The 14,669-nt window shown below is 39.1% G+C and overlaps 1 protein-coding gene and 1 pseudogene across 2 annotated transcripts in view; one reads left to right on the top strand and one right to left on the bottom strand.

Moving 5' to 3' along the window:
- SYT14 (synaptotagmin 14) overlaps nt 1-14,669 on the top strand; it is a 237,790-nt gene that overhangs the window by 212,446 nt on the left and 10,675 nt on the right. The gene's annotated exons all lie outside the window — the stretch shown is intronic.
- LOC101360225 (CDGSH iron-sulfur domain-containing protein 2-like) overlaps nt 12,535-14,669 on the bottom strand; it is a 2,465-nt pseudogene continuing 330 nt past the window's right edge.

The raw sequence follows: 14,669 nt of genomic DNA, 5'->3' as shown, positions 1-14,669 counted from the left end.
GTTTCCCTATTTTTTCTTCCATAAGCTTTACCGTTTTCAATTTTATATTTAAGTCTTTGATCCATTTTGAGTTAGTTTTTGTGCATAGTGTGAGGTATGGGTCTTGTTTCAGTTTTTTGCAGATGGATTTCCAGTTATGCCATCACCATTTGTTAAAGAGACTCTCTTTTCCCCAATTAACGGACTTTGGGCCTTTGTCAAATATCAGCTGCTCACAGGCTGATGAATTTATGTCTGGATTCTCAATTCTGTTCCATTGGTCTATGTATTTGTTGTTGTACCAGTACCAGGCTGTTTTCACTACAGTAGTGGTATAATAGGTTCTAAAATCAGGTAGTGTGAGGCCTCCCACTTTGCTCTTCTTCTTCAGTAATGCTTTACTTATCCAGGGCCTCTTCCCTTTCCATATGAAGTTGGTGATTTGTTTTTCCATCCCATTAAAAAATGCCGGTGGAATTTGGATCAGGATTGCATCGTATTTGTAGATCGCTTTGGGTAGAATTGACATTTTCACAATATTGAGTCTTCCTATCCATGAGCAAGGTTTGTTTTTCCACTTATGCAGGTCTCTTGGTTTCTTGCAGTAGTGTCTTGTAGTTTTTATTGTATAGGTCTTTTATGTCTCTAGTTAGTTTTATTCCTAAGTATTTTATCTTCTTGGGGGCTATTGTAAATGGTGTTGATTTGGTGATTTCCCCTTGGAAGTTCTGTTTGTTAGTGTAGAGGAATCCAAATGATTTTTGTATGTTTATCTTGTATCGTGATACTTTGCTGAAATCTTCTATTAGTTCCAGTAGTTTTCATGTGGAGTCTTTGGGGTTTTCTGTGTATAAAATCATATCATCTGCAAATAGAGATACTTTTACTTCTTCCTTACTGATTTAGATGCCCTTTATTTCTTTTTCCAGCCTAACTGCTATAGCTAGGACCTCCAGCACAATGTTGAATAAGAGTGGTGATAAAGGGTATCCTTGTTTGGTTGCCGTTCTCAAGGGGAATGCTTTCAAAGTCTCTCCTTTTAGGATAATGTTGGCTATTGGCTTTATATAAATACCCTTATTTGTGTTGAGGAATTTCCCCTCTATTCTTATTTTGTTGAGAGTTTTTATCATGAATTGTTGTTAGACTTTGTCAAATGCCTTTTCTGCATCTATTGATAAGATCATGTGGTTCTTGTCTTTTGTTTTATTAATGTGATGGATTACATTGATTGTTTTTCTAATGTTGAACCATCCCTGCATACCTGGTATAAATCCCACTTGATCATGGTACATTATTTTTTTTTGATAAGTTGCTGAATTCTATTGGCTAGAATTTTGTTGAAGATTTTTGCGTCAATGTTCATGAGGGATATTGGTGTGTAATTTTCTTTTTTTGTGGTGTCTTTACCTGGTTTTGGTATCAGGGTTATGCTCAAGCCATGGTATTTTCAGTCACCTCATGTGCGTTTGAAAGCTAGATAATGAATAAGGAAGAACGAAGAATTCATGCCTTTTAATTATGGTGTTAGGGAAAGAATATTGGATATACCATGGACTGCCAGAAGAACCAACAAATCTGTCTTGGAAGAAGTACGGCCAGAATGCTTCTTAGAAGCAAGGATGGCAAGACTTCATCTCATGTACTTTGGACATGTATGTTATCAGTAGGGACCAGTCCCTGGAGAAGGACATCATGCTTGGTAAGGTAGAGGGTCAGCAAAAAAGAGGAAGACCCTCAGTGAGATGAATTGACACAGTGGCTGCAACAGTGGACTCAAACAGCAATGATTGTGAGGATGGCCTAGGACCAGGCAGTGTTTCGTTCTGTTGTACATAGAGTCACTATGAGTTGAAACCAACTCAATGACACCTAACAACAATAACTAATAAGGAGGTTAAAAAAGAATAACCAAACCTGTTGCCATCGAGTCGACTGCAACTCATAGCAACACTATAGGACAGAGTAGAACTGCCCCCTAGGGTTTCCAAGGAGCAGCTGGTGAATTTGAACTGCCTGCCTTTTGGTTAGCAGCCCAGCTGTTAATCACTGCACTACCAGGGCTCTGATAAGAAAGTAGATACACTTTTTTCACATCTTTAAGGTAAAGAAACTGAAGCATGGAGCGTCTAAATACTTTGCCCAAAGTCGCATTCCTGTAACTGGCAGACTTCAGTAATCTAGTGTCTTTACCAGTACGCTATACTGTCTCTCTATTCTATAACTTATTTGCATGCGTGTATTCTTTTATTTCTATGAGCTTTTAAATTGTTAAAACTATATTTTAAAAATAGAATTCATTGGATTCCACTAATCATAGTTAGAAAATCAATCATCTATAGACAATAGAGTAAACCCACTTTAGAAGACATTTAAAAATAATTTTGGGCTATTTTCTAATTAGCATTCTATTTAGTTTTCCAATAGCATAATATGTATGTATGTATATTAGAAACACAGATTGAAATAATTTCACTTAAAATAAACAAAACAGTTAACATATTTGGAATACACCCAACTGCATAGGAATAACTGTGACTCTAGCACTCTATAAATTTAATGACCAATTTAAAAGGTTCACACCTCACCCAAATATATAGATGAGAACATTTCTGACCTGCAGTGTCTTTACTACCTTAGCAACCCAGTATTTTTTGCCAGTGTCTCAAATATCACAGCTCCCCAGAGAAAAAAGCTTTTGCAGTTTTCACAAATGTGATAGAACAATAAAAAGTCAGCTACATTAATTTTGAAACAAAAATCATAGTTCTTGATATGTACAAAAGCTGTTAGGTTAGAAAATTCTTACAAAAATATGTTTACTCCCACATAATGTATGTCTAGATCTCCAAGATTGATTATTAAAAAAAACAGATATTTTTGAAGTCTATATTTTGCTACAAGCTTAAAAAATTCCAATATTTTTGGTCAAGATGTGAAACATACAGAAAGGCAGATGCAGTGCAGTTTCTTGTATATATGGCCTTTCTGGCCTTGGGTTTATAATTCTGCCAAAAACAGTTGATTGGGCCACAGCCCGCCCTGTGATTGGTTGATTTTACATACCTTTCAGGGATTGGATAGTTTACTGCAAATATGGCAAATAAGGTGCCTAAAACCTTTGTGGGGATTGGTCAGTTACCACGTAAATTAGGTGACTGTGGCCTACTGAGGGGATTGGTCAGTTCTTGGTCTTGGTGGGGGGAGTATGCTTATAAAAGGGCCAGTCCTTCAGAGTTTGAGGGCATCACAACTGCCATCAAGAAGAAGAGCCTGGAGCAGAGTACATCTTTTGGATCCACGGTCCCTGTGCTGAGAACCACCTAGACATAGGAGAGAGAGAGTTGTAACACTGAAAACAGTGAGAAACAACACGGCAGTGGCAAGAGCAGCAGGAACCAGGAGACCGATGTGAAGCAGCTGCAGTGGGCTTGCCAACTCACAGAGTGAGAGAGAGCTGAGCGCCTTTGGTCAGGAGGCTTGCTGTCAGAGTAGGGTGCCTTCAGGCACTTGCTGATGGAGCTAAAGAGCTGTAACACTTGCCCAAGCAGGGCACAGCCAAGAGCAAGGCCTGGTGGCAGAGGCCAGGCTGAGAGTGAGCCTCAGCAGCAAAGGCCAGGTGGAGAGGGCTGCCTGCCTACAGGCATGGCCATAAAGAAGCTGAGAGCTGTCATGGTTGGAAGCTGTTGTGATTGACAAACTGTGTCCTGTCGCCTGAGTTGGATCCTGTTACCTGTAAGTTGATCCTGATCCTGATTTGTAGCCTGTTACTTCCCTAACAAACCACATAATTGTGAGTATAGTCTGTGAGTTCTGTGTGGCCATGGCAACAAATTATCAAACCCAGCAGAGAAGTAGAGAGTGCCATGGAGGGGACGTCTGGTGTCAGAAATGGTGAAAAAGTTGGAGAGTGGAAGTATGTCTGACCTTTACCTCAGAGCAATCAGCTTTGGGCTGATGGTGATTCTGCTCCCCTCTTGTGAATTTAGATGGCTTCTGATACTAGCAGGGTACATAAGATTATGAGTATCATCCCAGGAGAAGACTTATCTATCACTAGCACAACTAAGTGAATTGTGACCCCTGCCCGCACATTTAGTCATGCCACATGTTTGGTCTTATGTTACTTTTCTCAGACACAGATCTGAGCATGTTATTCCTTTGTTCAAAATGCCTCTCTTGCTTTCCATTGCTTACAGAATAGGTGCAGTTTTTTTTAACCATGGAATTTCATGTCTTTGACAATTTATTCTTTTCATTTAGCAGTACTTCTAAGTGCCTGCTGAGTGATAGGTATTATACTAATTTGGGACATACAAAGATGAATAAAATAAACACTCTGCCCTCACAAGACTGACAGTCTCCTGCGAAAGACAGACAAATATAAAGCAACAGTTCTAATGCAGTACAATAAGTCTCTAATAGAAATACTCACATAGTGCTGGGTGAGTAGAATTTGGCTCCAGCCTTCCTTTCTAGCTACATACTCCACCTCTCTCCCCACATATACCAGCCACACCAGATCAGTTTACATTTGCCAAATGTGCTACCCACTTTGGCACCTTAGCTCATACTCTCTCTGTCTGAAATGCCTTTCCCTATGCCTGTTTAAATCCTTTTAGTGCTAACTTCAAATACCTTTTCTCAGGAAAATATTCTTTAGTTATCCCAGAGTTAATCACACCTACCTATGTTGTCCCATAAAACCTTTCAAGGCTTTTTATCATAGTCTTCCTTGAAATCAATTTATCTGTCCCCTAGTACAGTTCTATATGTTTTTTAAAAAAAAAAGAGAAAAATATTGCCTTTCCTAAATTTCCCATACTTGTAGCACCTGTTGCCCTAAAATATCCCACAGTGGGCATGGACACTCTGATACAATGAGTAATAAATTAACATTAGATTAAATTCTTGGCACTAGCAAATTGGCTTGAAAAAATGGGCCCACACAGACATTCAATAAACTTTTATACTGCCGAGTTTCCAAATAGCTATTTTGTTTGTATTCTATTCTGTTTCCATCAGTAAGATAAAACAGTATGTGGGCTATTAATTACTTTTTGCAACTGACCTGAAGTCTGGTCACAAATATGATAAGAATTAAGAGATGAATATGAGTTGTTTCTGAGAATTATTAAATGAACTGAGAATATAAGTATTGTATTATGTACTACGGTATAATGGACACTGTTGGTTTTCCAACAGTATTCCACCCAATTTTATTTAGATATTCAAATGAAGGCCATACATAATTCCCACAGAGAAAATAATCCCCATTGAAAATAAACATTAAAAATAAAGAACAGCAAAGGAATCATTCACCATGAAGGAATCCAAAAGACCCAAATGAATAGTGTACTGGTATCTCTGGAATATGAACTAGTACAACACTGTTAAAGAGATTATAAAATAAGCATGCTTTAGATGAAAAAGTGAAAAAGAATAGAAACTACAAGAAAAAAATAAAACAATATTGGAAAAGAGGCAGACTTAAGTAATAACCATATGGAACTTTTAGAATGAAAAAGAGAGTCAGTGAAAAATATGGAAAAGAGGGTAAGAAGAATGGAGGGTGGAGTGAAAATGTTCAGCATATTTTCTAATAAGAACTCCAGAAAGAGAGACTAGAGAAAATGAGAGGCAATATTTAAAACAGATAGATCACGAGGTTGAGAAAGCACAAACTCTTAAGCAGAATGATTAACAATGAATGCACACTTGTAAAAATTGTAGCAAAAATACAAAACAGCAAAGAAAATGATAAAAGCAACCACAGAGGAAAATGTACGAGAACAATTTGACTAACAGCAAATTCTCAACAACCCAGTAAAGTCCAGAAGACAGTGGTATAATATCTTTAAGGTGCTGAGGCAAAGTAACTACCAGCTTAGAGTAGTATAGTCACCTAAACTATCACTTAAGAGAGAGCACAAACTCGGGGTATTTTCAGGAAAAGAGCAAGAGATAGACCATTGCTTCAATATATGTACTATTTAGTATATTATTTACTATTTAGTATATTTACTAAAAGATATACTTCTGTAGGAAGAATATTGAACTCAAAAGAATTGAGATGAAAGGAAGTGATGGTGAACCAAGAGATTGTTAAACGTAGAAAAAACGTAGAATATCTAAATAAGCAAAGAGATAAATCAAGCAGAAAAATACTAGTGAGAATATGGAAGGTTTGAATAATATTTAACAAGTTTGATTTAATGGGTATATGTGGAACCTCCCTCCAGTAAATTAAAAAATATATACTTTTCTTCAAGCATACATAGAACATATTACAAAAGTCAGCCGTATGCTAGACCACAAAGTAAGTCTCCACAAATATCAAAGAAATCATTAACATATAAACGTCATTCTTTGACCTCATTGCAGTTAAATTAGAAATATTCAACAGACATCAAGTACCTACTATATACCAGACATTGTTTTAGGTATACTGTATGTATTAGTGAAAAACAGAAGTAAATTTGGACCTGCATGGAATTTATATTCTAGGTAGGGGGGAGAGAGAGAAAGATAATAAACATATTAAATACAATTATTATATGGTATGTGAGAAGTTGGTAAGTACTATGGGGGAAATAAAAGAACTGGGTAAACAGGATCAAGAATGCTAGTGGGGAAGGGGATGTAATTTTAAATAAGAGATCAGGGTAAGACTCATTGGGAACGTAATGTGAACAGAGGAGGTGAGGGAGGTAGCCTTGTGTCTGTTTGGGGAAGGAACATTACAAGCAGATGGAACAGCCAATCCCAAGGGCCCAGAGTGTGTGTGGTGTATTCAAGGACTAGCAAGGAGGCCATGTAGCTAGAACTCCATGAATGAGGGGTAGAGTGGTAGGAGGTGAGGTAAGACAGACATTCTCTCCTCACCCTGCCAAAAAAGAAATCTATGTGTTTGATACTCAAACAGCAAGCAGAAATCTTTCTAAATTAACCCAGGGTCAGAGGAAAAAACAGAATGGAAATTAGAAATGTTAGACACAAACAAAAATGAAAACACAGTATTTTAGGTAAATGTATAGCCTTAAATGTATTTGTTAGAAGACAAGAACAAGTGCAAATTGATAAGCTAAGCATTCTTCAAGAAGTTAGTAAAAAGACACCAGTAAAGAGTAGAAATCAACGAAAGAGAAGCAGTAAAGAGGTTTAACAAAAACAAAAGCTGGTGCTTTGAAATAACTAATAAACCCCTGGAGACATTGATCAGGAAAGAAAAAAAAACATGCTAAATGATAAGGGAGGACTTGAAGCACTTACTGATGAAGATCAAAGACCAAAGACTTCAGAATGGATTACACCTCAACATAAAGACAGAAGTCCTCACAACTGCGGACCAGTGAGCAACATCATGATAAACAGAGAAAATATTAAAGTTGTCAAGGGTTTCATTTTGCTTGGATCCACAATCAATGCCCGTGGAAGCAGCAATCAAGAAATCAAAGGACGCATTGCATTGGGCAAATCTGCTGCAAATGACCCCTTTAAAGTGTTGAAAAGCAAAGATGTCATTTTGAGGACAAAGGTGCGCCTGACCCAAGCCATGATGTTTTCAGTCGACTCGTATGCTTGCGAAAGCTGGACAATGAATAAGGAAGACCAAAGAAGTCCTGGTCAATTCAAAGAAAAATTGATGCATTTGAATTATGATGAGGAATATTGAATATACCATGGACGGCCAGAAAAACGAACAAATCTGTCTTGGAAGAGTTACAGCCAGAATGCTTCTTGGAAACCAGGATGGCGAGATTTTGTCTCACATACTTTGGACATGTTATCAGGAGGGACCAATCTCTGGAGAAGGACATCATGCTTGGTAAGGTAGAGAGTCAGAGAAAAAGAGGAAGACCCTTGATGAGATGTTTTGACCAGTGGCTGCTCCAGTGGGCTCAGGCACAGCAATGATTGTGAGGATGGCACAGGACCAGACAGCGTTTCGTTCTGTTGTACGTAAGGTCGCTATGAGTCGGAACTGACTCGATGGCACCTAAATAACAGCAAACAAATGAAAAGGAGTAACTACCAATTCAGTGGAAATTTCAAAATCATAAAACGATAACTGTAGGAAAATAAATTTGAAAACCTAGAAGAAATGAGTAGTTTTCTAGAAAAATCTAAATTTCCAGAAAGAGACGTAGGAATCAATAGAAAACCTGAAAAGACGTATTACCATTAAAGAAATCCAATCATTAGTCAGAAGGATCTCCTTAAAAGAGAAGGAAAACAAACAAATGATTGAGTTTCACAGGCAAGTTTTACCCAGCTTTAAGGAACAGATAACTCCTATGTTATATAAACTATTTCGGAGAATTCAAAATAAAGGAAAGCTACCCAATTTGGCTTTTGAGGCCTGTATAATTTTCACACCAGGCTATACAAGAAGATCATGAGAAAAGAAAATTGTAAACCAATCTCAATTACAAACATATATGCAGAAACCCCAAATTAAATGTTTTTCAATTTGAATTCAGAAAAAATATATATATACTCATTATGTACATGCATATACATGTATGTGTATATATGCATCAAATAGGTATTATTCCAGAAAAGCCTGAAAAAGAAAAACTTTATAAACCCATCTTGCTTATACACACATATGCAGAAACCCCAAATTAAATATTTTCATATTGAATGCACAAAAAGTATGTGTGTGCATACACATATATACATACATTTTCTTCAGAGCAGGAATTTTTCATCACGATTTCCACATGATGCTGTAGTCAAATATTAGTGTTGTAAAATATTTTCTTTTTGTTTTACAACTCATTTTTCTTGCATCTTAACCTTCTTGTCAGATCCATTAAGTTTTCAGTGTTCATATATAGAACTTACGAAAGAAAAGGTGAAATTTTTCTACCTTTTTCTTTAACTCCCCCTTACCTGAATGACAGCACTATACTCCGTGAATATAGTGGCATTCCCTTTGAATCATCTTTTCCTCTTCTGTGACTCCTGCAAGGGTAACAACTGCAGACCCAACCCAGCAAAGAGCATTAGGGAGGTAGTCACATTTGGAACAGGAGCAATAGTAGTTTCTCAGTAACAGGGGTAACAGTCCTCACTGAAGGCCAAGGGGAAGAAAGTGGGGACAAACAACTCAGTTGAACAGGCTCTGTAGTAGACATTTGTCTTGTCTGCCTGGCATCCATATCTCCTTCTTGTGGCAGCAGTACCTGATTTTGTTTTTGGGACCTTCCTGCCCTGTGTACTCTGATGAAGTGGACTTCATTCCAAAGCCCTGGAATTAAATCTCATGGGCCCTAACTAGCTAGTTCTTGAGTTTTGTTTGAGCAATCAGGAAGCTGTCTTCCTCTTTCCCATAACACTCAAAGCTGCTGAAAGCCATCTGGCAACGAGGAGGGGAAAAGCTGCCTAAGAATGAAGCCAAATTTGGGCGACAAACTGGAGAGCTAGAGAAAGGGGAACTGGTCCCTAGTGACATGGATTGAGCACTGGAACTGTGAGGGCTTGAAGCTGTCTCTGTACTAACTGTTCCATTATATAAGCCACTAAATACCCTTTATTGTCTAAGCCAGCTGAAGTTGGATATTATGTCACTTGCAACCAGAAGTATCCTAACTGATAAAGCTTACTATTTTAAGCAGACTAGATTCCAATTGTTGTTAGGTACTGGCAAGTCGATTTTGATTCATAGTGACACCCCGTAACAGAGTAGAACTAGTCATAGGGTTTTCTAGGCTGTAATCTTTACGAGAACAGAGCTTTTCTCCCATGGAGCCACTACGTGGGTTCAAACCACAAACCTTTCATGTAGCAGCCAAGTGCCTAAACCTCAGGCCACCAGGGCTCCCATTCCCTGCTCACTCCTGCAGGGTATCCTTTAGATTGACTTGGGGGTTTTACTCCTACCAAAATACAGAGTGGCTCCTCTTTCCGATGTCTGGCTTTCTCTCTGCTGCAGTTGCCTCTGGCTCTCTTCTCCTTCCTTGCCTGACAGATGGTCAGTTCCCAGGGGCTAGGAAAGGGCGCTGCGGAGGGAGCACTGCTGCGAGAGATGAGACTGTCGGTGGCAGCACCAACATGGCAGCAGGTGACTTTCCTGCTATACGCTTGAGCACCCTGTGCACCCTCATCACTCCATTTTCAGAAAAGTGCAATGGAAGCATTCCTTATGCAAATCAAATTAAAAACTAAAAAATACCCTTCAGCCATAGTGAAAATATGTTCAACAGAATCTTCAAATTTATAGTAATTATCATTGTACAATTCGATAGTTTCAACTTAAAAATATTGAATGTAAGTGGTTACACATGAGCTTGAATCAGTTCAGTATTAATGAAAATCCTGGTATGTTAGTATGTTTACTTACTAGATCTGTTGTATTCTAATCTTTATGTTTTTCTCTCTGTAGTTCCTGCTTTATTTTAACCTCTTAGCATCTCTAAGGAAGTGTAATGGCTCCCATAAGCACTCATTCTGGTTACGGCAAACATTATGATATACAATATATTCTTTTCTCTGAAAAATTAAATAGATCTTTCTCTACTTTTGCAGAATTGCCTGTGATCCTTTGACCTAGGACGGACGACTCAGGGAGAAGGGGGAAGTACTAAAGAGAAATAAAATATTACACTAAGTGGGAAGAAGTTATACTTCTCCTTTTGGAAGCCTGTGGGACTGTTCCTTTAAGTAGACCTAGTTGTGATAGGAATTTGAGTTAATCACCCAAAGATACTGCTACCCAGGCAAGCCACAGTTATAAGTTAATGATGGGGTCTGCAGAGAGAGGAGGTAGAAATGCCTGGATAGACAGTGAACTGAGCAGCATGCCCTGAGGAATAGTCTGAGGAGAGGTGCCACTGGAGTGTGTAGTATCTGTATTGCGTTTGGTCTAGCTGCAGTCTTCTGTTTCTGTGGTGATTTCTGTACTGCTTTTGTCGTGTTCAGGGATCTGCTTGGAGTACCACAACTCCACCAGCCTTGGGTCGGGAGTTTGCTGAGGGCAGAGGAAAGGCCAGGAGGTCAGCGCTTTTCCGGTAGCAGAAATTCAGAATAAACTCTTAGAGAATAGTTTTTTCTTTTGCTTTTTTTGTTTGTTTGTTTTAAGATTCTCCAGTTAATTTATTTTGCAAACTTTATGTGTTTTTATGGTTCACACTGCTTAAACAGAAAAATGTTCATATAAATACAATTTTGAACACTGAACTATTATCATTTTAATATGAATTCAAATATACTTTGTTGATTTCTAATTGATCTTCAGATTGCAGCAGCCTATGAGTTCAGCTCTAAGTTGTGCCACCCCCTACCTCCCTCACCCCACCCTGCCCTACCCCACTCAACTCCATAACTGAGTCAGACAGCTCAAGATACACACACACAAAAGCACACTTAAACAGATACAAACAAGCCTTTGTAAACTAAACAAATCTTTTATAATGTAAATACTCCTCACAGAAATTTTTTATATCCAGTTTGCTTCTTTCCTGAAATTGGGATATTCATATTAATTAGACAATGTCTTAGTAATCTAGTGCTACTATAACAGAAATACCACAAGTGGATGGCTCTAACAAAGAGAAATTTATTCTCTCACAGTGTAGTAGGCTACAAGTCCAAATTCAGGGCATCAGCTCCTGGGGAAGGCTTTCTCTCTCAGCTCTGGAGGAAGGTCCTTGTCGTCCATCTTCCCCTGGACTAAGAGCTTCTCTGCACAGGAACCTCGGGTCCAAAGGACGCATTCTGCTCCTGGGGCTGCCTTCTTGGTGGTGTGAGGTTCCCCACTCTCTGCTCACTTCCCTTTCCTTTTACCTCTTGTAAGATAAAAGGTGGTGCAGCTCACACCTCAGGGAAACTCCTTTACATTGGATCAGGGATGTGACCTTAATAAGGGTGTTACAATCCCACCCTAATACTCTTTGATAAAAATTACAATCACAAAATGGAAGACAACCACAGAATACTGGGAATCATGGCCCAACCAAATTGATACACACATTTTTGGGGGGCATAATTCAATCCATGATAGACAGTAGTCACTGTAAAGTTAAGAGTTTCTCTCTGTGAAAATTCAAGTAATTATTGCCGGCAATATTTTTCTTATTCTAAAAAGAATGGAGTGTGAAAGGCCAAAATGGGAAAATCACTTCAAATGATCAAAACAAAAGAGATCTGAAAAAATAATATATTTAACAGTCTGCAGAAAAAATTTAAGTAGACATTTTGTTGAAAATATTAGTATTCAAACAGCAACTTTGGACCGGTTGCTAGTAATCTAGATTTTCTCAAGTAAGTGTTGAGAAGTGTTGATTTTATTATGGGAAGATACATTAATTCTTGGAATCATACTAAGAGACTCACACAATTTAATTTCTATATAAATGACTTATACATAGTACCAAATATAAACAGTAGTGTAGCAAGATAATAAATTGGCAGAAATAATTATTCAGTCAGTAGTAATAATTAAGACCACCATTTCAAAGATTTGCTGTACACAAAGAATGAGAAAATATTGTTATCGGAGTTTACAGCACACAATTGAATTCAACCCTAATTCATTACTATTATATACTATTATACTTCTTTCTTCTTCCCTATTAGTCAACCCACATTGTCTCCTGTCGATTCATTGTGTTTGTTATGTGAACCCATCACAAGCAGGAAACGTCTTAGAACACCAACTCTTACAGTAAGATGATGTAGTAAGACAAATCTTACAAAGTTTATTTCATTCACCACTTTGGGATTATCCTTTTGTATTTTAATATTAATCAAACTATCCTTCTGTTGTTTTTTCTTTGGGAGGAATGGACGAACTGCAAGGTAGCCAAGTAGTGCAAGTACACCAAGAGAAGGCAATAACCAAAGCCATTCTGAAACGGTGAGCTGGGCTATCATGGATTGAATTCTGTCCCCCAGAAAATGTGTGTATCAGTTTGGCTCGGCCATGATTCCCAGTATTGTATGATTGTCTACCATGTTATCATCTGATGTGATTTCCCTAAGTGTTGTAAATGCTATCACTATGATCTAATAAGATATAGATTAGTGGCAATTATATTGATGAGGTCTACAAGATTAGATAGTGTCTTAAGCCAGTCTCTTTTAAGATATAAAAGGAAAGGGAAGCAAGCAGAGAATGGGGGACCTCATACCCCCAAGAAAGTAGTATCAGGAGCAGAGCGTGTCCTTTGGACCTGAGGTTCCTGCGCAGAGAAACTCCCAGACCAATGGAAGACTGATGCATCACAAGGACCTTCCTCCAGAGCCAACGGAGAGAGAAAGCCTTCCCCTGGAGCTGATGCCTTGAATTTGGATTTGTAGCCTATTAGACTATAAGAAGATAAATTTCTCTTTGTTAAAGCCATTCACTTGTGATATTTCTGTTAGAGCAGCACTAGATGACTAAGACAGAATTTGGTACTGAGAGAGTAGGGTGCTGCTGTAACAAATACATACAACGTGGAAGCAGTTTTGAAACTGTGAATGGATAGAGGAGTGGCAGTGGCAGAGGACCAGCAGCAGCAGAGAACAGGCAGCAGCAGAACCAGGAGACTAGCACCAGACAGCGCTGGAGCCAAGCCACGGAGAGAGCTGAGTGCCTGTGCGCAGGAGGCTTCCTGGCAGACTGGGGTGTCTCTGGGCACTTATCGGTGGAGCTACAGAGCTTTGGAATACTTACCCCAGCAGGGCAGATGTGGGCATGAGGCCCGAGGGCTGAGAGGCCAAGGAACCAGGAAGCAGAAGTTGAAGAGACAAGGAACACAGGAAGCTGAGCTGCCTCAGTCTCAAAAGGTATGGCCAGGACCTCTGGGGTTTCAAAGGGTGGAGCCATGGCCTCTGGTGTTTCTAAGAGTGGAGTCGCCACTCAGATGGACTGGGAGAATGGTGCGCCTAAAGCCAGGGGAGCAGAGTTCTGTCCCAGTGGGCCTAGAAGGTGGAGCTGAAGCCCAGGGCCGAGGGGCCTCCACTCAGAATCTGGAGAGTGTGGCTAATACCTCGAGTTTGCAGGGCAGGTCCATTGTGTAACTTGTCTCAGAGAACAGAGGTTTATTTTCAAAGCCTTGAGGGCTAATGTAATGTGTGCTGCTGACTTGCTTGGTGCCTGTTATCCCTTCTTTCCTTCAAGTTTCTCTCATTTGTAATGGAAGTGTCTAGCTTGTGCCTGTTCTGCCATTGTACCTTTGGAAGCAGATAACTTGTATTCTGGATTTCACAGATGAAGAGGAATTTTTGGATTTTGGACTTGGAGTTAAGACTTTGGCTACGGGATGAATATGTTTTGCATGTTGCAAGGATGTGATTTTTGGGGGGCCAAAGGGTGGAGACCCTGGTGGCATATGGTTAAGAGCTACAGCTGCAGTCCAAAACGTTGGCAGTTCGAATCCACCAACTGCTCCGTGGAAACTTGATGGGGCAGTTTTACTCTGTCCTTTAGGGTCACTATGAGTCGGAATCAACTCGACGGCAACAGGTTTGGTTTTGGTTTTTTTTTTTTAAAGGGGGGAATGTCATGAATTGAATTATGTCCCCCAAAAAATATGTATATCAATTTGGCTGGGCCATGATTCCCAGTATTGTGTGGTTGTTTTCGATTTTGTGATTGCAATTTTATGTTAAAGAGAATTAGGGTGGGATTGTAACATCCTTACTAAGGTTACATCCCTGATCCAATGTAAAGGGAGTTTCCCTGGGGTGTGGCCTGCACC

The sequence above is a fragment of the Trichechus manatus genome, unplaced genomic scaffold (assembly GCF_000243295.1).
Source record: "Trichechus manatus latirostris isolate Lorelei unplaced genomic scaffold, TriManLat1.0 scaffold00035, whole genome shotgun sequence".
In the NCBI taxonomy this organism is placed as follows: domain Eukaryota; kingdom Metazoa; phylum Chordata; class Mammalia; order Sirenia; family Trichechidae; genus Trichechus; species Trichechus manatus.
This window is presented reverse-complemented; position numbering and strand designations above follow the sequence as displayed.